Genomic DNA, 21,098 nt, shown 5'->3' on the forward strand with positions numbered 1-21,098 from the left:
GCATTTATTCCTCGGCCTAGTGGGAATGGGCAGGCAAATGAGGCATTTTGTTCATAATGGACCAATCCTGCAAACTTTGGAAAGCAATCTTAGCCAATGGGGATTGAATTAGAGATGCAACGATACTGATTTTTCAATTCCGATCCGATCCGATATATTCATTTTGAAATTTCCCAATATCCGATATTTGCCGTTCCGATATTTGCTGTAGGCTACATAGCAAAACAAATAAATACAAAAAAATGTATGGTTAAGTGTTTAACCTGTAGAAATAAGAATATGAACTGTTTAACCTGTAAACCTTAAGGGAATGGCAACCTGTTAATTAATACTATGGATTATTATTATGTGCAAAGGTACATTTTTACCCCTAAAGTGATGCCTGCATGTAACCTGTTAATTCATTCTATGGTTTAATAATAATAATAATAATAATAATAATAATAGTAATTATTATTATTGCTATATACACGTGGTACCTTTTTTACCTCTAATGCGATGCCGGGAATCAGCTGTGCTATCATGTGACAAAAGCCTTGAGCCTTACCGACAGAACTCGGGGAGAAAAAGAATACCTCAGGACGTTTGTTATTGCGCTGGTGTTGTTTATGCTACTTTAGTTTGCAAACTCTGTCTTTGTCTTAAGAATTGCACTACACTTACAATCTGAATCAGTGTTTGAGCTTCTGACAATGTCATGGTTTGATAACTGAGCCAATTATATAAAGACGGATTTAACCGCAACGACGACATGCGCTTTTTCTTCATCATCATCATCATCGTCGTCACAGCAGCATTTTTTTCAATGGCAATAATAAAGTTACAAAGATTGAATCACATAGCGCTAAACAGCACGTTTGTGCAGTAAATATATAGCAGAAGAATGGATTACAAGAGCAATCTCATCACAACAATGTCAGAACGCAGCTAGATGATAGGCTCCACCACACAACTGAACTGCAGTGACTTGACTGATCAGTGCGACGGATAAACTTTATACTTTTATTACTGTTAAGTCTGTATGAAAGTATTTCCATTCTCTTGCATATTGCACCTTAGTGGGGCTTTTTTCTATAGTCTGTTTGCAGTCTGTACATACTGGAGGTTGGATTCGCTCACTGCACTCTCTGTGCAGGACGGACTGTAAACATTAAACACGTGTCCCCCTCCTGTATCGTGGTATCAAATCCGATCTCCGATACATTAATTAAGCTGGATCGGAGGCCGATACCGATATAATATCGGATCGGTTGCATCTCTAGATTGAATATGCGGAAGCAGACAGGTCTGTGTTGATGACATGACTGTGGAGATGGTACATACCGATTTGCGTGATGTATGGATAAAATGTGTAGGAGTAATGTAAAGAAATGTGTTTTGCAAAAGTTGGCCTCATGGTGGCGCTATAACAGGCCGCTGTTTAGGGCAGAGGTTTGCCTTTCGCATCCAGGGCAACTGTGCAAGTTTGGCATCGGCCGGGCCAACAGCGCCGGAGATTAGCTGTACACAGACAGACGCACACATGGACGGAGTGCAAAATATACTCTAACCATGCCTTCAGCCTGGTGGAGACAAAATAAATCAGGATTTTGTATGTTTTAAGCACTAGCCCTTACCCGTTGTGAGATATTTGCCCCCCCGCGCCCTGGGTGCGTTTTCGCATTTTTTATTCACTAATAAATTCACTATTAATTTATAATTAGTTAAATTGGAAAAAGGGCTTCGTTAAGACCTCCATATTATTATGGTCAATGCCTATGTAAAAAGTGGGAGTGATTGGTGCAGGCAGCGAGGAGCTACGGCAGTCACAGTGACAGACACACAGACAGACACACACAGAATTATAGTATGATGATGATGATGATGATGATTATGTTATACTTTAGCAAAAAGAAAAATAGCAGATGTACAAGCTCATAGCACGGCACCAAGCTTGTAGATCTGCTATTTTTGAAAAATCGTGGAAATGTGGTGCAAATCTTTGAATATATATTCTTTCATAGCGAACTCCAAAACTGGTGGGTCAAACTGAACAACCAATATGTCAATTTGAACATGAAAAAACGAAAATTCAAAAAAATCCAATGGCAGTCCCTCAGTCAAATTTGGCCACAGTTAGGATTTAGAAGAACCTTTGTAAAGAAACGACCTCAGGTCTAAATGGGTTAATATGCATATCGACCAGTGACGATATGCATAAGATAACTCAATTGGTGGCTCAATGCGCAGGCTATAGGGGATGACAATTGCCGCTGGGCTGCTGCCCCTGCTTCACAGGTCTCCGAAAAGTTATCCAGGGACATAATAATAATGGTACAACCAGCTCCGCCATGACGGAGAATATATAGCTGGTTGGGGATTATGATTTCGCCGTCCATTCAGAGTTCAGACCCCAGGCTGATCAATAACATAATGGAAATTATGTTATAAAAGAGGAATTGACTGCCTTCGCTGCGTGTCCCTCATCTTAGCCTCCGTTATGTCTGTGCTTTATTATGCTGCCCAGAGGGCGATCCGTCGGCCTCGCGGGTCCCATTCATAATGCAAGTGTGGAAGACCCCTAACGACTCCATAAAGTCCGCGTCCTCCATTCTCCGTTCCTGGAGAGCGTATTGATCTGGCCCGGGAGGCAACAAGGAGAGCGCTGGGAAAGAAGGGCGTGCATGGCATGCACACAATGAGCACACGCTGCTATACAGTACTATAGGCACATGCACACATGAAAGGCGTCCACAGTCCATCCACCCACACACACCCTCCTCCTCCTCTAATCTACTTCAGATCAGTACTCATGTCCTCTCAGCTGTGGTCACAGCTGCTGCTGCTGGCAGCTGATTTAGCTCCAGCGTTAAAGCACTGTCCAGATAGTGATTCCACACACCACCAGGCTCCACTCACACAACCCTGCAAGGAAACATTCACTCGCCCACAAGGCAGATCGTATATAAATGCAAACAGACATGCGTGCAGCGCACTGTGCGAGCACTGCAGCACGCATGCATGCACACCCTCGCATTCGCACAAACCAATTAATGCACACAAGGCTCCGTGCACATATATACAAGTTTGACCTCCCACACGAGACATAAACAAAACAAGGCTCATGCAATATACCAATATTTACTGTACCATGGATGGATCGATTTGACGATGGCCAGCTAGGTAAATATTGTTTGAAACCGGATAAGATGGGAAGACAGGCATGGATAAAAATGAATGATAACCAAAACCCTTATTGGAAATCATTATGATTATAAGAGCAGGCTTTTTACAGCGCAAGAGGGAATAAAGACAGTAGCATAGATGAAAGGTTGTCCATATTCAGGCAATTTTCGCTGGCTATAATGGAAGCTCTGGATTGGAAGCAAATTCATGCTTGTTAAATGTTGACAAAATACCCTTACTTCAAACCTGATGATAGTCTACCTTGACAAGTACAATTTTAAAATAGGAGACTTCAAACGGGACCGCGTCACGGAAAACATCAATACACTTCATGTACCTAACAAGCATTGTGAAAAGAAAAATGAAGAAAAGTACGGTAATTTGATCAAGTTACTTCTGTGCTACAAAATGACTGGTACAGTGCCACCTTGATCTGTGTTTCCGGTAGATATTTACTTTGATATGACATGCACTGTAGCATACGCTTTGTCTTTGGTGTGTCTTTGGTGTGTGTTACATAAAACTTTAAAAAGTATGCTATAGTAACAAAATGTGCCGCATCTACAGTAATTACTTTCAATGAATGTGTTGATTACGTTCCTAATTACTCTTTGCGATTATTTGCTTCATCATGATTGAAAGCGTACGAACAGGAATGCACCACTGCAGTATTACATCATGTACAGTCAGTGTTATTTGGTACGTCTTGACATAAAACTATATACAGTAGAGTTTAACATTTCGGGCTTGGGTAATAATACAATAATTGATTTGTCAACTGAAACAGAGGGCAGTGGGAAAAGGATTACAGAGGCGCGCCGTCTGTGTTTCCATCAGATGCCATGCCTCTACAGAGGAAAAAATTAATTAAACTTTAACGACTTTAATGATTAAAAGGACAGGGTGACATTTACATTTGGATTAGGGGGGAAACGCTGGCTGCTGCACATGCTGTGCTGAAAAAACATATCCCGTGATGTGTTGATGTTCTTCCCAAATGCCATATCATCGCCCCGCCCTCTCGCTCCTCTTCGCTCTCCCATCATGTCTCCTTATTTTCTTCCTCTGCATCCATCCAAGTGCCTGCAGCTCACCCACTAACATTTACCTTTAGCGCCACCTAGCAAACTTAACCTAAATTGGATCTGTACTCTGTCTGCTCGTTTCCCTCTACACGAAATGTCTTTGCTGAAAAATAGCCGATCTAAGTTGTAAGCTTATAGATTTGCCATTTTCTGCGAACATTCCCCCCAGAATAGGATTAAACTTTATGTACTGTATCTTCCTTCTCATGTTCCTATTCTAGGCAAACAATCGGTGAAAATAGCAGATTTTCAAGTTCACAGCTTGTCTCTTCAGTGCAAAGATTAGAGGGAAAGAACAAGCCTTGCCGAGCCATGTGGCAGGAAACTATTTCCTGTTTCTGTAGCGTGAGACAGCTTGATGTAGCATTTCCCCTAGACATGATGCTAGTATGTCGCAGGGTCTTAAGGCTCATACATAGTCTGGATTTTCGGTGGTGGGGTGACCACCAAACTACAAAATGACGTCACGAGCCGCGGTGAAGAGCAAACCACCGCCACCGCTCCAGCCCTTCTCTGTGTTTTTACTCACCAACGCTCAACGTTATTTCAGCTCCGGTGGTCAGCTCACAACCGGAGCGGTGGTCACCGACTCACCTCACCACCGAAAATCCAGACTATGAATAGGCCTTTACCCCCAATCCACCCCTTGATGCTGACGAGTGCCAAGCAGCGAGGCATCAATGGATTCATATGCTATCACTGCATTAAATACACGTTATCAACTGTTGTCAAGATATACTGTAGGCGTTTCCTATATGTATGATTATCACATATTGGCTCTATTCCAAGCTTCTGATCACGGATATATTCTTGATTATAGGCTGATAACATTCAAAGCTGGTGGAGGCATTGGTCACATTTTCTTTGGTATGATACGGCCGGGGAATCGAACCCCAACCTCCCAATCTCAGGGTGGACAACTAACCACAACGCCTCTGAGCTGGTAGCTCCAATCATGTGGTAGCTTCATGTGGATCTCAGTCTACATGACGCAGTCTTCTACTGTATGTACAGTATGTCTGTATTTGGGCAAGGTTTTAGCTTGCGGTTCAAATTAAATTCAGTTCCTTACAGGTGGCTTACCTCAGCCAATGATGTCATCCATGCCAACAAAACCCTACCTATTCCCATCGACAGTAATTAAAGATAATTATTTCCAAAAGAGTATGAACAAACATAATTGGGATTCTATGGGAAGTCTATATAAGTGACAGTGTGCACAAGAACTATGGTGCTGATCAGCCCAGTGGTTTGTAAGACTAGCTCTAGACAGACAGACAGACAGACAGACGGGCCACACTGTAAAACAGAACGAGCCAAGTACAGACCCCTGCTGAGCCAGGACAATGAAGTATATACAGTAGGGTAATTTCATCTGTAGGCTATATGAGCGTGTTTTCTGAAAGCTTCAACAAAACAGAGCACCATATCTTACACTGCTCGCAATGCACGGATAACTACATTATTATGCATTTTGAATGAGCACAGAAAAACTGCGGATCTTGTATTCTTTGAACATTAAATTAACTTTTCTGTTTGGAAGATATACTGTACAGTAGTATATTCATTGTTGTGGTGAGAGACAGAGAAAACGAGAGAGAGCGCCGCAAGAAAGAACAACTAAATGATGTTATTTGACTCCCAGATGATAATAAATAATTCATATTTTTATTGACCACCTCGTAAATAAATATGAACTGCACAAAAAATAACTTGGCACCTATTGATTCACACCCATTACATGTGGCTTCTTTGTTGTCCACATCCCGATAGATTTAATGACCTTAGAGACCACTGTCGTCTACCATGCTGCCTCCACTCCACTCTGTCTTAACCGCTACATTATAGAGAGTAGGGGTTCTCAACCCGTGGGTCGCGACCCCTCGGGGGGTCGCCAAATTATTATTATTTATATATATATATATTAGTGATGCACGGAATATTCGGCCGCAGAAAATATTCGGTTTCGGCCTGAATAGGCCGAAAATATATCACCGAATAGTGTATGCAATTCACAAGTGCTGAATAAATGTTTTATGGACCCATAATAGTGATTATTATTTAAGTTAAGTTTTGCCATAGTCATGTATTTTGCCATAATCAGGTAGCTTTAAGGTGCGGCCATGACAGCAATGGTAGGAAAAAAGATATATAATATTAATCATATTCGGCTATCCGGTATTCGGTTTTCGGCCAAATGTTTCCTATATTCGGTTTCATCCAAGAATTTCCCTTTCGGTGCATCCCTAATATATAAATATATATTTTACAACTGAATGGCTGGGAAATGAAAATTAAGAGTTTACATAGTACACACAGTGCATGCATAAACTTTCCTTAATGATTAGATCTGGTTTCAGTATTCATTCATGATATATTTGCTCTAGTATTAAGGTTATTTTTGCAGTCAGTTTGTATTGGGGGTGGGGAAGGGAGGGGGCAGGGTCACAAGACATGGCCAAAGCAATTCCCCGGGGGTCCCAGGCCAAAAACGTTGAGAACCCCTGACATAGAGAACAGAAGTCCTGCCGTCAGACATTCGCTCCGTCGGTCACGGGAGTGTGTTTCTCATTCAAAATCCCATATAGACAATGTTTTACTCGCAATACGATATAACATCTTACATCTGTGTACCAAAAATAAAATAAAACCGAGTCCAGCGATTCTGTAAGGGAGGTGGCTCACTTTTTCGTCGACTAAAACTAAGACGAAAAATGTTCGTCGACTACCTTTTTTCACTGACTAAAACTAAATAAAAACTAAATAAAAATTAATCTATGATGACTAAAACTAAGACTAAATATACTGACAATTTCGTCAACAAATAAAAACTACCCGGTAGACTAAAATGTTAGGAAGGGACTATTGGACAAGAGATCCAGTTTTATGCTGGGTTGCATGCTGAAAATATAAGATCTACAATCTCGCAACGCGTCGCAGCCCCCCCAAAAAAAATAAAAAAAATAAGAATAATAATAAGAGGGCTAATAAAAGTTACATGTATGGTGAGTGCGATATTAATTGTGAGATTACCATAATGACGGTAATCATTAAAGGACCACTTTTCAACCTATCTTCATATAATAGGTCCTCACTAATAATCATGATAAAATGGCACGTTTTTTTCTACTCGGCCTGTGTCACATAGGTGACTGCTGTGGGCAGTTCAGAAACCCACCCAACAGTGACATCAATGGAGAATCCAAGCTAATAGAAACTGCAGGCTTTCTAGTCCTGAAAAGTTGCAATGCGAAAATGGAAGCCATCATTCTCACGATAATAAACCCTGTTAGGGTCCATTTGGTTCCATTTGTACACTCTCAGAGTTACAGACCCATAAGTGTCCATTTGGTTCCAAACCATCATTTCCCTGGGGACCCCCTGGAACTGCCTCAAGGACCCTGGGGGTCCCCGGACCCCACTTTGGGAATCACTGCTCTATGTAATCTGATCTTTATAGTCTGATAAACTATTCTCACGTAAATAAATCTTGTTTAAAAAACAATCTGCCTAACGATGATGTCACTGGTGGTCGTGGACGGGTTTCTGAACTGCCCACAGCAGAGTGTGTGTGTGTGTGTGTGTGTGTGTGTGTGTGTGTGTGTGTGTGTGTGTCCAGCTGATGGTCGTTAATGTCAAAGCAATGCTGTTTATGCACTGTCAAATAGGTCTAGGCCTACATCTATTCTAAGGTAGCATATACCCGTTTAGACATATTATCCTGCTCATTACTGTGCGGAAATATACATAAATCTTCGTGTTTGAGCACAAAAAGCATTTTGAGAACCCACAAATTTCCGCGCTTCGCGCGCACACTGTACGGCCCCCCACACACAATCATTCTACAGTTGTGGCCCCCGGCCTAATCTAATTGAATACCCCTGCCATAAAGCATTTCACTTGTTTACAAGAGGGTCCACCATTTTCAATTAATCATATCATTTTGTACACTATGCACTTCTATAAAGCCAAAAACAGAAAATCATCATAAAGGAGGTAAAAAGGGGGAAAAACGTATACAGTGAGGGGGGAAAGGGGTGGGTGGAGTCAAGGGATTTACATGTCTTAATGACAGTTGGTAGGGCGTTCCACATTTTTGTGGCATAGGAGTGAAATTAATTTAGGTGGACCCTCTTGTAAACAAGTGTCCACTCGCAGTTAACAGTCTTTGTATTGAGTTGTGCTTGAAATGTAGTGTAATTCTGCAAACTGTTAATTTAAATCAATCAATCCTTGTTTGTGACGAATCTGGGTTGCACATGGTTTTTTGAACTCCCTCTGGTGTTGTTGTGTTGCTGGCATGATTAGACTGACTGAGCGTCACTGTTTAGTATGATACACTTTTCATTTTATAAAAAAAATATATATATATATATATATATATATATATTTTTTTTTAAACCGCGGTAATGAACCCGATACCGCGGTATGCGTTACATACCGGCAGTATGGCGATATTGCGGTTATTGCACCCAGCCCTAGTGTTCTGTTCTCTATTATCCTTGAAAGTACTCTTAGAGAGAATGGAACATTTTGATTTAATTGCTGTGTTAAAGAAGAAGTCTGGAGTGATTCCACAAAATGACGTAAAAAGGATGTTTTTTTTTTTTTTAAACATATGATTATTGATTTTCTTTAAAGTACAAAGAAGTATTTTCAGAACAATTTACATATATTTTCCCCCCCCACATCCCCATGGCAGCACAAATACAAACAAAATCTTATCACAAAATGATTTGACAATAAATACAGAACAAAAAAAATAATGACAAAACGAAAAATAAAACATTACATACAGTTAAACAAAACACATTACATACAGTTAAACAAACAAATGCACAGTTCCCTACCCCCACCCCACAGCTGACTGCTCCAATTAACCACTATACGTGAAAGGATGTTGATTTCTTTGCATCCCTACTGTATACACTAACGTGCAATCAGAGCCACCAGATGAATCCAGAAGTACGTATTGTTCCAGCAGACAATCACACACTTAACCCATTGAGAACGGCCGGGAACCCCTTTTGGGGTTTTAAGCATTATGTTATACTTTAGCTATTGAGAAATATAAATAGCAGATCTGCCGCGCTACGAGCTTGTAGATCTGCTATTTTTTAAATGGGCCTTGGTGAGGCATAGCACACATAACAAAACCAGCTGGCGGCGGAGTGCTGTGCATGAGCCAGGCAGCTAGCTGCCCACTGGCCCTAGCTCGTTCACTTGACCCTGCACTAGCCTGTGTGTGCAGTGTGCACCTGTCTGAACACATAGGAATGTATGTGCGTGGATGTTGAGTCAGGCTGATGTCACATATCGTCCCAGAGGGGGCAAATGACTGAGGCCACAGAGCCACGGAGAAACTGTGACACAGGGACGGCGGCGCCACGCCTTTCGCTATCGTTATACCTCAGAGAGAAAGGGATGCATTCACTCGAGATGAAACCTCCCCCCCATCTTTGTCTCATATCTGCTAGGTTCCTGGCCAGACATGAGACTCACAGTCAGACAGGGGAGTACTGATGTGAACTGATGGGCCATGCTCCATGGAATCATCTCCTACTTATTATGTGGAGAGAAAGCTTCCAGCAGAGGCAGGGAGGCAGAGAGAGAGAGAGAGAGAGAGAGAGAGAGAGAGAGAGAGAGAGAGAGAGAAAGAGAGAGAGAGAGCAGAGTGCAGAGTGCAGAGTGACAGGGAAGGTACACAGGGACCACATTTGCAGATCACACATACATATACACACATGGAGACAACAAAGGGGAAGTGAGACACGCAACGTAATGAAAGTGAAACACAGACTACACGAATGAATGGAGGCTTGCAAGGAGAGTTCACAGGGCTCAGTCACGCGAGCAGCCTGCATGGTCCTGGGTGGCGGCTGGCATCATGCCTGCCTAATGGGCCTTCATATGACAAACAGTGCAGCATCACGCCGTGCGTAATTCCACTCTGCGGCCACACGGCGAATCACTGCCATGATTCAGACTACAGACGACACCCTCACAGAAACCTGCTGACGGTGAGGATTCACAGTGTAAGCCAGGATTAGCCTGCCGCACATTTTCAGACATTTTCAAAACACACACACACACAGAAAAGAGAGAAATTGTGAAAACAGCAGATCCACAATAAGTGGTTTGTAGATTGGTACTATTCTCTACTATTGCAGCATGGCAAGAGAGCATCACGACAGAAATCAAGACGCTGACCTCATCAAACCCTGGATAGCCATACATGGAGAAGACACCTCACCTAGATCTCCATATATGGAGCTGACCTGTTCTGACATTATGTTGATATTTCCACTGCGCAAAAAGAATGGAATACAGATGTGTATATTACAGGAAACTACCATCACACCTGTATATTACCGTATATTACTGTATATATGCCTGCTAAACTTGAGGTTTACGGGTAAATCTAGTGCCCATAATTGCCCGTTAACTCCTCTTTTCACACAGTGTTCCCCACCCGTCCTTCCATTTCGATGTCTCCATTTTGACTGACTGTCCATTCAAACTCTAGACGGCCCAAAGTTATTAGTAATCCTGTACACTCAAGACACTGCCCCCGCTGCCACCCTTAGATCACCATATATGGAGCTGACCTGTTCGGACATTCCATATTATGTTGATCTGACGTCATCAAAACCTGTACACTCAAGACACGCTCCATATATGGCCAGACCTGATCAAACCCTGAACACTCAAGAAACGCTCCATATAATGTACCTCCCTGCTGGCTGGCGGGTACTACGGCGAATGCTCTGCTGCAGTCTCCACTGCCTGGCTGAATGACCATCATGCTGGACGTGTACTTAAAGGACAACTTTAGTTTTTTTCAACCAAGGTTCATGTTTTAGGTTGTTATTAGAGAAAGTAAAAGATGAGTGTAATTTTTTTTTTTCATTTGCTGCATTCTTTCGTTTTAGGGATTTTAGCTCTTTTTTACAGGGGGGCGGGGGCATTCGAGCATGGGGCTATATATGTATTTTCTTACCAAATGTTATGGTGATTTATTTTTGTATTATTTACTATAGTCCTAATAAACCCCAGGAAATTACATCTGGTTACAGAAGATCACAGGATCTACTGAATGTGAAGGTAGCCTACTGGGGGAAGGCTTATACTGTGTGTATAGGCTCAATATGTCAGTTTGACACATTCAATAGATCCTGTGATCTTTTGTGGCCAGATGTAATTTATTGGGGTTTATTAGGACTATAGTAAATAATAAAAAAAGAAATCGCCATAATATTTTGTAAAAAAATACATATTTAGCCCCATGTTCGAATGCCCCCGCCCCCCTGTCAGAAACTGCTAAAATCCCAAAAACGAAAGAAAGCAGCAAATGAAAGAAAATGAACTCTCACCTTTTACTTTCTCTAATAACAACCTAAAACATGAACCTTGGTTGAAAAAAACTAAAGTTGTCCTTTAACCACCTGGATTGGACTAGACTGAGGAGGCGTCGCTTCAGACCCCATGTCCTCTCCATCATCATGGCTAACGTTCGCTCTCTCTTAGGTACAAGATGGACATATTACACGCAGAGTGCCAGTTGGAGAGAAGCATCATCGCCCCGACTGTGTAGCCCCATGTCCCTATGAAACCTTTCTGTAGCACACAACCATGGTTTTATCCTTTTTAGCTTCCAACCGATCTAAATCTTTAAATCTAAATGTCCCATCCACGGGGCAAAAGCAATATAATTCCTAGGATTCCTTTGGGTGAATGATGTAGTGTGTGCGACTGTGCGTTGTTGTCGTCAACTGTCTGACTGACGGCAGCGCTGCTGGTCTCATGCTGCTCATCCACTGCACACGAAATGCGCATTTTCAGTGTAAAAACTCCTCTCGTCCCGAAACCGTCCCGAATGAGATCAATTTAAGTCCCAAATAGATATTTTACCGTCGCCGGGACGTCGGGACGCCGTTAATCTCGAGCCCTGATGAGACCATACCGGACTCCGAGGACAGGACCTCTTTATTCTAGAAGGACTACAGTATATATTAACCCATTTTGACCCGAGATCAGATTCCAAAAATGTCTTCTACATCCTGACAGTTTTCTGAAAAAGCTATGTTTCTATGTCAGTCGTTCTTCGATTTTTCAAAAATAGCAGACCTACAAGCTCGTAGCGCGCCACTCAGTGGCGCGCTATGAGTTTGTAGATCTGCTATTTTTCAATAGCTAAAGCAAATGGGTTAATTGTACATTTCTTACTTTCAGATTTGTATTGCCTTACAATATAAACATGTTTCCCATGCCAATTATAAAGCCCCTTTGAATTGAATTGCATTGAGAGAGAGATGGTGAGAAATGTAATTTGCTGTCTGAGAACGGAGATGGGATGAATCATCCAGTCATCAAAGAGAGTAGTTTCAATGTCCCTGAAGCTCTCAGTCAGAACATTAAAAAGGCCACAGGGACTTTCTCCTCCCTGGCCATCGCCCTTTAAGTGTACGCGAACGAACGTATAATAATTTATAGTACCATCTGTAGAAGTGCCTACTGCCTGTGTGTGTGTGTGTGTGTGTGTGTGTGTGTGTGTGTGTGTGTGTGTGTGTGTGTGTGTGTGTGTGTGTGTGTGTGTAGATATGTACTGCACACTAGTATTAGGGGTAATGTGTGTAGATATGTACTGCATCCATGTATGTCTGTGTGGGCGTGAACATGCATGCATGCATGCAGGCTTTTGTATTTGTGTAAGTGTACTGTACACACATCATTGATTCTCTGAGGGGGATCCGGGGACACCCAGGGGTCCTTAACACCCCAATCGCCCAGGACGAAGTTCACCGTCCTTTCTATTAGTAACACCCAGCGCCCAGGACGAGGTTTTATCCAAAAGACGAAGTTTATTGATATGAAAACCGATCGCATCGATCTACAGCCTAGGAGCGCCCGTTCCGCAATCCTCGATGTTGCACAACAGTGGGACGTCATCGAAAATGCCCAACGGACAACGGAAATCTTAAAACGTTAATAACTCACGATCTAAATCATCCCGTCCAATTCTAAGAAAAGATCTGCTGTCCAGTCGCTAGTCGTGTTAGATTTAATCATGCCTCCCGTTGTTGTCGATCGCCGTTAGAGTGTTTTGGCTACATTTAGCTGCACCAGCCACATCCGGTATAACTTCCAGTCCGTCGGTAAAAGTGCTCCGTTGCTATAAAGCGCTATGATTGGGCCGGGCGCTATGATTTAATGGATTAAATAACCCCGGGCAATCGGAGTGTTAATTGCGGTTCCATGGGGTCCGCAGCAAAAGTAGTTAATATAACATCGCAATAATTTTAACCACTTTATACATTTACCTGTCTATGTTGGCTATTCAACATAGCAGATCTACAAGCTCACAGCGTGTTACTTAGTGCTTAGCTTGTACATCTGCTATAAAATATTATAATAAATATATAATATATATTTTTAATAAATCTCTTCCGAGGGTCCCTGAAACAAAACCATTTCAGATGTAGCTCCATACATATCAATTTGGAGGTCCTTGAACCGCATGTGTTTTGTGCGTGCGTGCGTGCGTGCGTGCGTGCGTGCGTGCGTGCGTGCGTGCGTGCGTGCGTGCGTGCGTGCATGCGTGCGTGTACAAAAAGAGAGAGGCAGCCTGGCGGCCTATATTGTCCAGGTCTTGGCAGAGAATCGGTGTTATTACTGTTCTTGGGGAGGATAATAGATGGCAGGAAACCAAAGACAAATCCCATCAGATTAACAGCGAGGCTGTGGTCTCGCCACAGCCTTTACACTCGCAGAGTTCAATCAAACGCCCTGGCTTTGACGGTGTGCTCTGTTATCTTTTCCAGACACCGTAGGACATTTGGCCATCAACCCTGTGCCCCGCTGTTTGCTTTAGTCTCTCATTCGTGTTTTGCTTCTCATCGTCAGTATCATCCTTAATGCTGCGACTGTCGATTCCAACCTGTCCATCTCCCCAAGACCCATATGGGATTTGAGATAATACTTTTTTTATGTAGTGCCGGACCGTGTGTGTGCGTGTCTGTTTGATGTGAATTTGATGAACTGACTTTTTTTCTTTTTAATTAAAAAAAAAAAAAAACAAAAAAACATCTTGTTTATTTATTTATTTTAACCAAAGGAGATGAGCAACATTCAAAGAGATTGGAAGTATTAATGACCAGAAAATAGCATAGGTCTGCTCACGTTTATAAAAAGTGTAAAAGGCAATTCAATATAGGCTGATAGTGATATCATACTGTAACGATACGCATATTGCCATGTACCTCCTTTCTCAGGGTATAATGACAAATATATTGGAGCCTAAGTAGTAAATAAATGGGTCAAAAACCAGTGTGGAGAATAGAGTAAGGTTAGCAACCAAACACTGAAAATGAAAATCAATTGCTATTTCCTTAAAAGCACAGCCTTCCATGCTGACCTTATCATCACTTCAGGGTCCTTTTGAAAAACAGTGAAATGCTAAACAAAATAAAGCCCTCAAGCACTTGCACAATTCACCTCGACACTCATCAATGCACAGACACTGTCACACACAGAAACTCTACTACAGCCTGGTTTTTAGTTTTGTGTCAGTGTCTCTGTCGAGTGCTGGAAAAATCTACAAACGTACCATCGTAACATGTGACGTGATGAGGTGCGAGTTTGCACATTTACAAATACATAGTAAACTTTGCTATGAATATCCTGTACTTAAGTTTCCATAGAGTTACTGTATACTGAAATCCATTTCTGGTGTTGTGTGTCTTTGGATCAAATAGTAATCTCAGCAAAAAAGAAAAGATGAAATTACCCATCTAGGTTCCATCCTGGAGGCAAATCGTTCCGGTGATAAAATGGCCACCAACGTAATCAAAAAAGTCAACCACCAAAGAACAGAATTCCAATATAGGCCAAGGAAGTCAGGCTATTCCTTGGCCTCACTCCCGAACCCACCTCACCCCTGCCCATTTTGATAGGCTGGAATGGCTTAGGGTTGACCACAGAGTACAGCATCTTGCAATGGGTCTGGTCTACAAGATTCGATACACCACCAAGATACCCATGCATGTACCTGTCTAAATACTTCCTAAATGTCAACGAAGTCCACATCCCCAACACCAGAGGGAGTTCAACAAACCACATGCAACCCAGATTCGACTCAATTAATTCCTCTCCTATGCCACTAAAAAGTGAAAAAGAAAAACTCAATGTTTTGAGGTTTCCTGATCCGTTGCAGGGGAATGGCAGTAAATTGTCCATTTGTAACTCCATGAGAGTATACAAATGGAACCATGGAAGGGCCCATTTGGTTTTATTCGTTACATTTGATTAACGTATGGTCGTTAACACGCCGGGAACGGTTTTCTTTGTCTTGATTCCATCCATACAGAACGCAAATATTATGCCAGCGATAACCGATACAATTCTCGAATACGAGCTTGATTTTTCACCACAAATAAAATCATCCACACGCATGAATGAGGCATCACCAAATTAACAGTGTGATGTGTAATATTATCAGACGCATTTTCAGGTCGTTTATTTGCTATGCTCCCACAAGGACCTTTAATAACGAGGGTTTTAATGTGTAACTCTCTGCTCTGGACCTAAGAACAATAGAAAAATGGACCTCAAAGTTAAATGTGATTCACACAACAGTGACAGTTGAGCTAATATGAAACATGAAGACCATGTGGTGACCAAATGCACATACTGGTGTAACAAGGCTCCAAGCAGTCCGGCACGCAGTACACGCTGTCCCTGGCCTCCGCACCGCAGGGTGAAATCTAACCACCTCGGCCATTTATTGCTTGGTGCAGCAGCAGTCTTTGCACTCATTTCATATCGCCGATATAATAACGGTCTGCTCAGGTTACCCATCTCAATTCAGGAGAACATGTAGCTCTCCCAGACACCGGTCAGAGTGACTCGTAGACGTAACGAAATGCACTGTACAAGTCTTCAGAGTTCACTAAACTCCTGACGGTGTACAAATGGAACCAAACAGGCCCTTATGGGCAGTAGTGCTAGCTAGTAGTATTAGCTGTACTTAAGTACAATTTTCAGGTAGCCTATTTATTTTTAATTTACTGGAGTATTTATTATTTTCAATACTTTTACCCCACAACACCTCAAGTACTTTGTACAATTATTATTTTAAATGATTAATAAATATTACAAAACATACATACTGTAGGCCTAAACCACATCGGCTTCACTTCGGGTATTTGAAAATAGCCTCACACTTACAGTAAACTGCTGGTGAGATGGGTTCTGAGCTTTTAGATCTGTGATTTTCTATACTTCGCATTTGCCATCGGTACAAAGTGAAAACTTAATTTGTAGCGCGCCACCGAGTGGCGCGTTACGAGCTTGTAGGTCTGCTATTTTTGAAAAATCGAAGAAACATAGCTTTTTCAGAAAACTGTCAGGATGTAGACATTTTTTTAATCTGATCTCAGGTCAAAATGGTACTTCTTCCATCACTGCTGCTTATAAGTTATGAGTCCGTTTGGTTCCACAGTACTTGTTCACAGTCAGGGTTAATTGAACGCCAGGGATTTGACTGTGTGCATGGTGGTTTCAGGTGATGTCTAGCTGACAAAGCCTCTGTAATCATGGTGTGGATGGACCACAGCTGGGAATGAGGCCGTTTGCCCTGGATTACTGACCGCCGTCTCATTCCCACGCCCATCTCTGATCTATAATCCCACAGTTCACTTCACTACACATCCTGAGGGTACATTTTAACGCTGAAAGCTTTTCTTTTTTTTACACACCATGGCTGGGATAACCAATAAGAGTCTAGCCATCTATAAGAGGGTCGGACTGTGTGTGTGTGTGTGTGTGTGTGTGTGTGTGTGTGTGTGTGTGTGTGTGTGTGTGTGTGTGCTATGCAGGCGCATAGCACATGTAGGCTCTAATGCAGCCTGACATCGTGTCGTGCGTTTGAGTCCCAATTACGACAATCTTTGCTGCGATGTCACTCTCAGTCTCTCTCCCCCTGTTCCGTCTGTCTGCACTGTGTTGTATCAATAAAGACCCCAAAATATGTTTTTCTTCTTTTAATATCATGCCTTTTCATGCCATGATTTCTTTCTATATTAATGTTAAATTAATATTATGATTAAAATCTTAGTGTTTTGCCAACTATTTTGGTGCCCGTTGGCAATGAACTATAAAATCACGCTTAAGGTTTATAGGGGAGGAATGAGACTTTCCAAGGGTGAGTCGTGACACACAAAATGAGAGCTTTGGGGGAATATTTGAAAAGGGTTATAGAGGATGAGACATTTTTGCACTTCTACACACCCCACCGAATATCAGCAAGCCTGACAGGAAATAAACTTGGACCCAAGCTGTTCCCTAGCAACGCAATTCCACTAAACGGGGGGTCTATAAATAAACAAAATTTGCCTGAACTGGCCTGCGTCATCACAGAAGAGGTTCAACCCATTATCACGTAGGGCTAAGAGGCAGAGAGGTTAGTATTCCTACAGCCAATCCCAATGCAGGCCAGCATTTAGGGGTCAGTGCAGGGCATCCATTTTGACTGGCTCTTCGAACAACGTGAGGCAGAGAAGAGGCAGACGACGATGCGAGGATTAAGCTGTGTGGACTGAATTATAAGTAGAATTCTTTATCTAGCCCCAAAGTAGGTTTGTGGTGAAGCTGGTGCTGGGGGGGGGGGGGGGTTAAGTAAGCTATAGGAACCATACGGAGGTTATGATGAAAGGCCATAAACATGAATAAGGATGAATAAATATAGGACTTCACATTAATCTATGTATATACAAGGCAGTTGTGATAGATGATCTTATTAACACTAGACAGTTATGGCCACATGTAGGCTCGGCTATAAGGGAGATGATGGTCTACTCTCTACAGTGTCTGATAGGATCCGAACGGGCCTTCATTATATAGAGCCATAATGCAGATGTTCAGCATGTGTTCGCGGAGGGCTTAATGAAATTTGATAGCAAGCCAAGGTCATTAAACTCACGTGTAAATGTGTTCCTACATGCACATAACGCACACGTTGACACACGCATTACAAAAGCATGCAGGCACGCACACAGAATAGACAGGCTCACAGAAAGCCAAGGCGAACAGACGTATGCACACAGTGGCAAATATAGCAAACCAAATTCCCAGAATACATAAAAGACAAAACGTATTGACTCCGAGCAGCTATACCCAAGGCCAACACGCACCAAGAAAATAAACTGTAAATAAAACAGAGGCACTTAGGGTCCAATAGAAAATACAGTGCTAATTTTCAAGGCTTTGACTAGGCCGGCATAATCGATCTATTTTTCTCCAACCTCTTTATTCTTTAACAAGTCCTCAGAGCCGTGGGGTCAGCGTTTTATTAGCATCACACAGGCTGCCGAATGAGTCATGGTGGGCCAAGTATAAATAACAGGCCGTTTAACATACTTTTTTGGCTTTTGCTCACAAACCAAAGGAGCCTGTAAACACCTTATGAATGTCTGAACACTACAACAAAGCCTTTACCATTTTTGTTCCAGGCAAATATTTCTTTCAGATCATTGCCCACTGGGAGGCATTTTGGCGGTGCACTCAGGCTGATGCAGCAAATAACATGTGACAGAAGCAATTTGGGGTATTTTCTCACACACAACTGCAGTGAGCATTATGAATTAGATTAAGGGGAAGGGGGGGGGGGCATTGGAAGTCTAATACTTCCTCCTTCCTTGTATTGCACAAGAAAGCTTAGAGAAGGAAAAGACGCCAACGTCATGGTGTCACGTGACTGGACGCCGGGGCTGCGCCATGACACCCCACCACGCCCCCATGTGCCAAAACTCACACTGGAAGTTCGATGAATACATGGCAGTGGATGGGAGCCCGCTGGACATCTTGTAAACAAACATTATTTATGAACGATAGCGACCTTTGTCATATAATCGGTCCAGGAATATAATAGAAGACATATCATAGATTGTTTTCCGACTGGGTGTTTTTCGACTTGCTAACTGTTTAATTTTATTCAGGAATTTAAAGAGCACAGAGTACGGCTCTGGGCTGAATGGGCTTAACCTGACTCCGCCAGCTGGTGGCAGTATTGGGTTCACAATCCTGCCTTCAAAAGCCCATAGGCCTATATTGTTTTTAATTCATCAACATTACAAACTAAAAAACGCTTTAAAAATGTTGAGAATAAAGGATTTTGCAAGTCATTACAATTACAAGTCAGTGGTGTTTGATTAAATACTTTTTTTCACTAAAGTAAAAGTTGCCTAGCAGTATCACAATGTAATATGCTCTACAAGTGGTTAAGTTTCAGAATAAATACGCAAATTAACAGTAGCCTTAGGACCAACCCGCCTAGTATAATACAACAGTAGTTTTAAGTAGTACAACGTAATAGTAGTCTAGTAATAACTAATAATTGTAGTGAAAGTATAATATTTGCATGTGAAATGTAGAGGTAATATTAAACGATTTAAGTGTCATGTGTCCCTCAAAATATAGTAGGCATATAGGCATACCTTAAAGAAGTTAATGCTTGCTCTATCAACTCCAGACATTGCCTTATTCAGTTTCAAGTTAAATATGAATGAATGACTGGCTAAATGAAATTGTACTGGTACCACGGAACGTGACACGCACGCATCGCGGCATGCACACAGAACAGCTGTATAGCCTAAACCTAAAACACAAAAGTAGACTTAAAATGGTCAGACAAACATCCTTACTGGACACTAGCGAAACTAAAAGGTTTGCTTTGGACGAATATATCTGTAACTGTTCTTTGATGGAGGAGAACACCACACAGCAGCAGTATAGCCTACTGGAGCCATAGCAGTCCACACTCCTGTAAGTCAAGTGTGCATGGCATGCTTACCGGCTACGTGCGCTCACAGTCACCGCTCAGGTATAAACAGTTAAAGCTGTTGTTATGCAAAGTAGTGGCTATTTGAATTCGGCACGGTACTTTACACGGTGTGAAAATAGGGGTAGGTGGGCGCCAGTAAACCTAGACCACTGGGTACTTGGTGGTGACTTCAAGACAGTAGAAAGTAATGTGTGATGTTATGTTACAGAAGCGTTTATTTTACAATGGTCTAAATCATTCAGAAAGTGTTTATTTATATGCTTGTCTATACTTTACTCCATTCACTCCAATGCATTCCCAGCAGTTTCGGCAGCAGATTCGTCACTGTGTACTACTTAAAACTACTGTTGTATTATACTAGGCGGGTTGATCCTAAGGCTACTGTTAATTTGAAAAAAAGTATTTAATCAAACAGCACTGACTTGTAATATTGCAAAATCCTTTATTCTCAACATTTTTAAAGCGTTATTTAGTTTGTAATGTTGATGAATTAAAAACAATATAGGCCTATGGGCTTTTGAAGGCAGGATTGTGAACCCAATACTGCCACCAGCTGGCGGAGTCAGGTTAAGCCCATTCAGCCCAGAGCCGTACTCTGTGCTCTTTAAATTCCTGAATAAAATTAAACAGTTAGCAAGTCGAAAAACACCCAGTCGGAAAACAATCTGTGATATGTCTTCCATTATATTCCTGGACCGATTATATGACAAAGGTCGCTATCGTTCATAAATAATGTTTGTTTACAAGATGTCCAGCGGGCTCCCATCCACTGCCATGTATTCATCGAACTTCCAGTGTGAGTTTTGGCACATGGGGGCGTGGTGGGGTGTCATGGCGCAGCCCCGGCGTCCAGTCACGTGACACCATGACGTTGGCGTCTTTTCCTTCTCTAAGCTTTCTTGGTATTGCAAAGTCAGCAGCTTTAATTGATAATGCAATTTGCTGCAGTTTATTTCGTTTTTTCAATTTCTTTTACTGCTGTTCCCCCATGTTTACCATAACAGGAGAAA

General features: G+C 42.0%; 1 protein-coding gene across 4 annotated transcripts in view; it reads right to left on the bottom strand.

The window, feature by feature from the left end:
* nrxn3b (neurexin 3b) overlaps positions 1-21,098 on the bottom strand; it is a gene marked incomplete at its 5' end in the record, with an annotated part of 401,977 nt that overhangs the window by 278,555 nt on the left and 102,324 nt on the right. The window lies entirely within an intron of this gene.

This window comes from Protomyctophum parallelum (assembly GCF_964188405.1).
Source record: "Protomyctophum parallelum genome assembly, chromosome: 19".
Taxonomy (NCBI): Eukaryota; Metazoa; Chordata; class Actinopteri; order Myctophiformes; family Myctophidae; genus Protomyctophum; species Protomyctophum parallelum.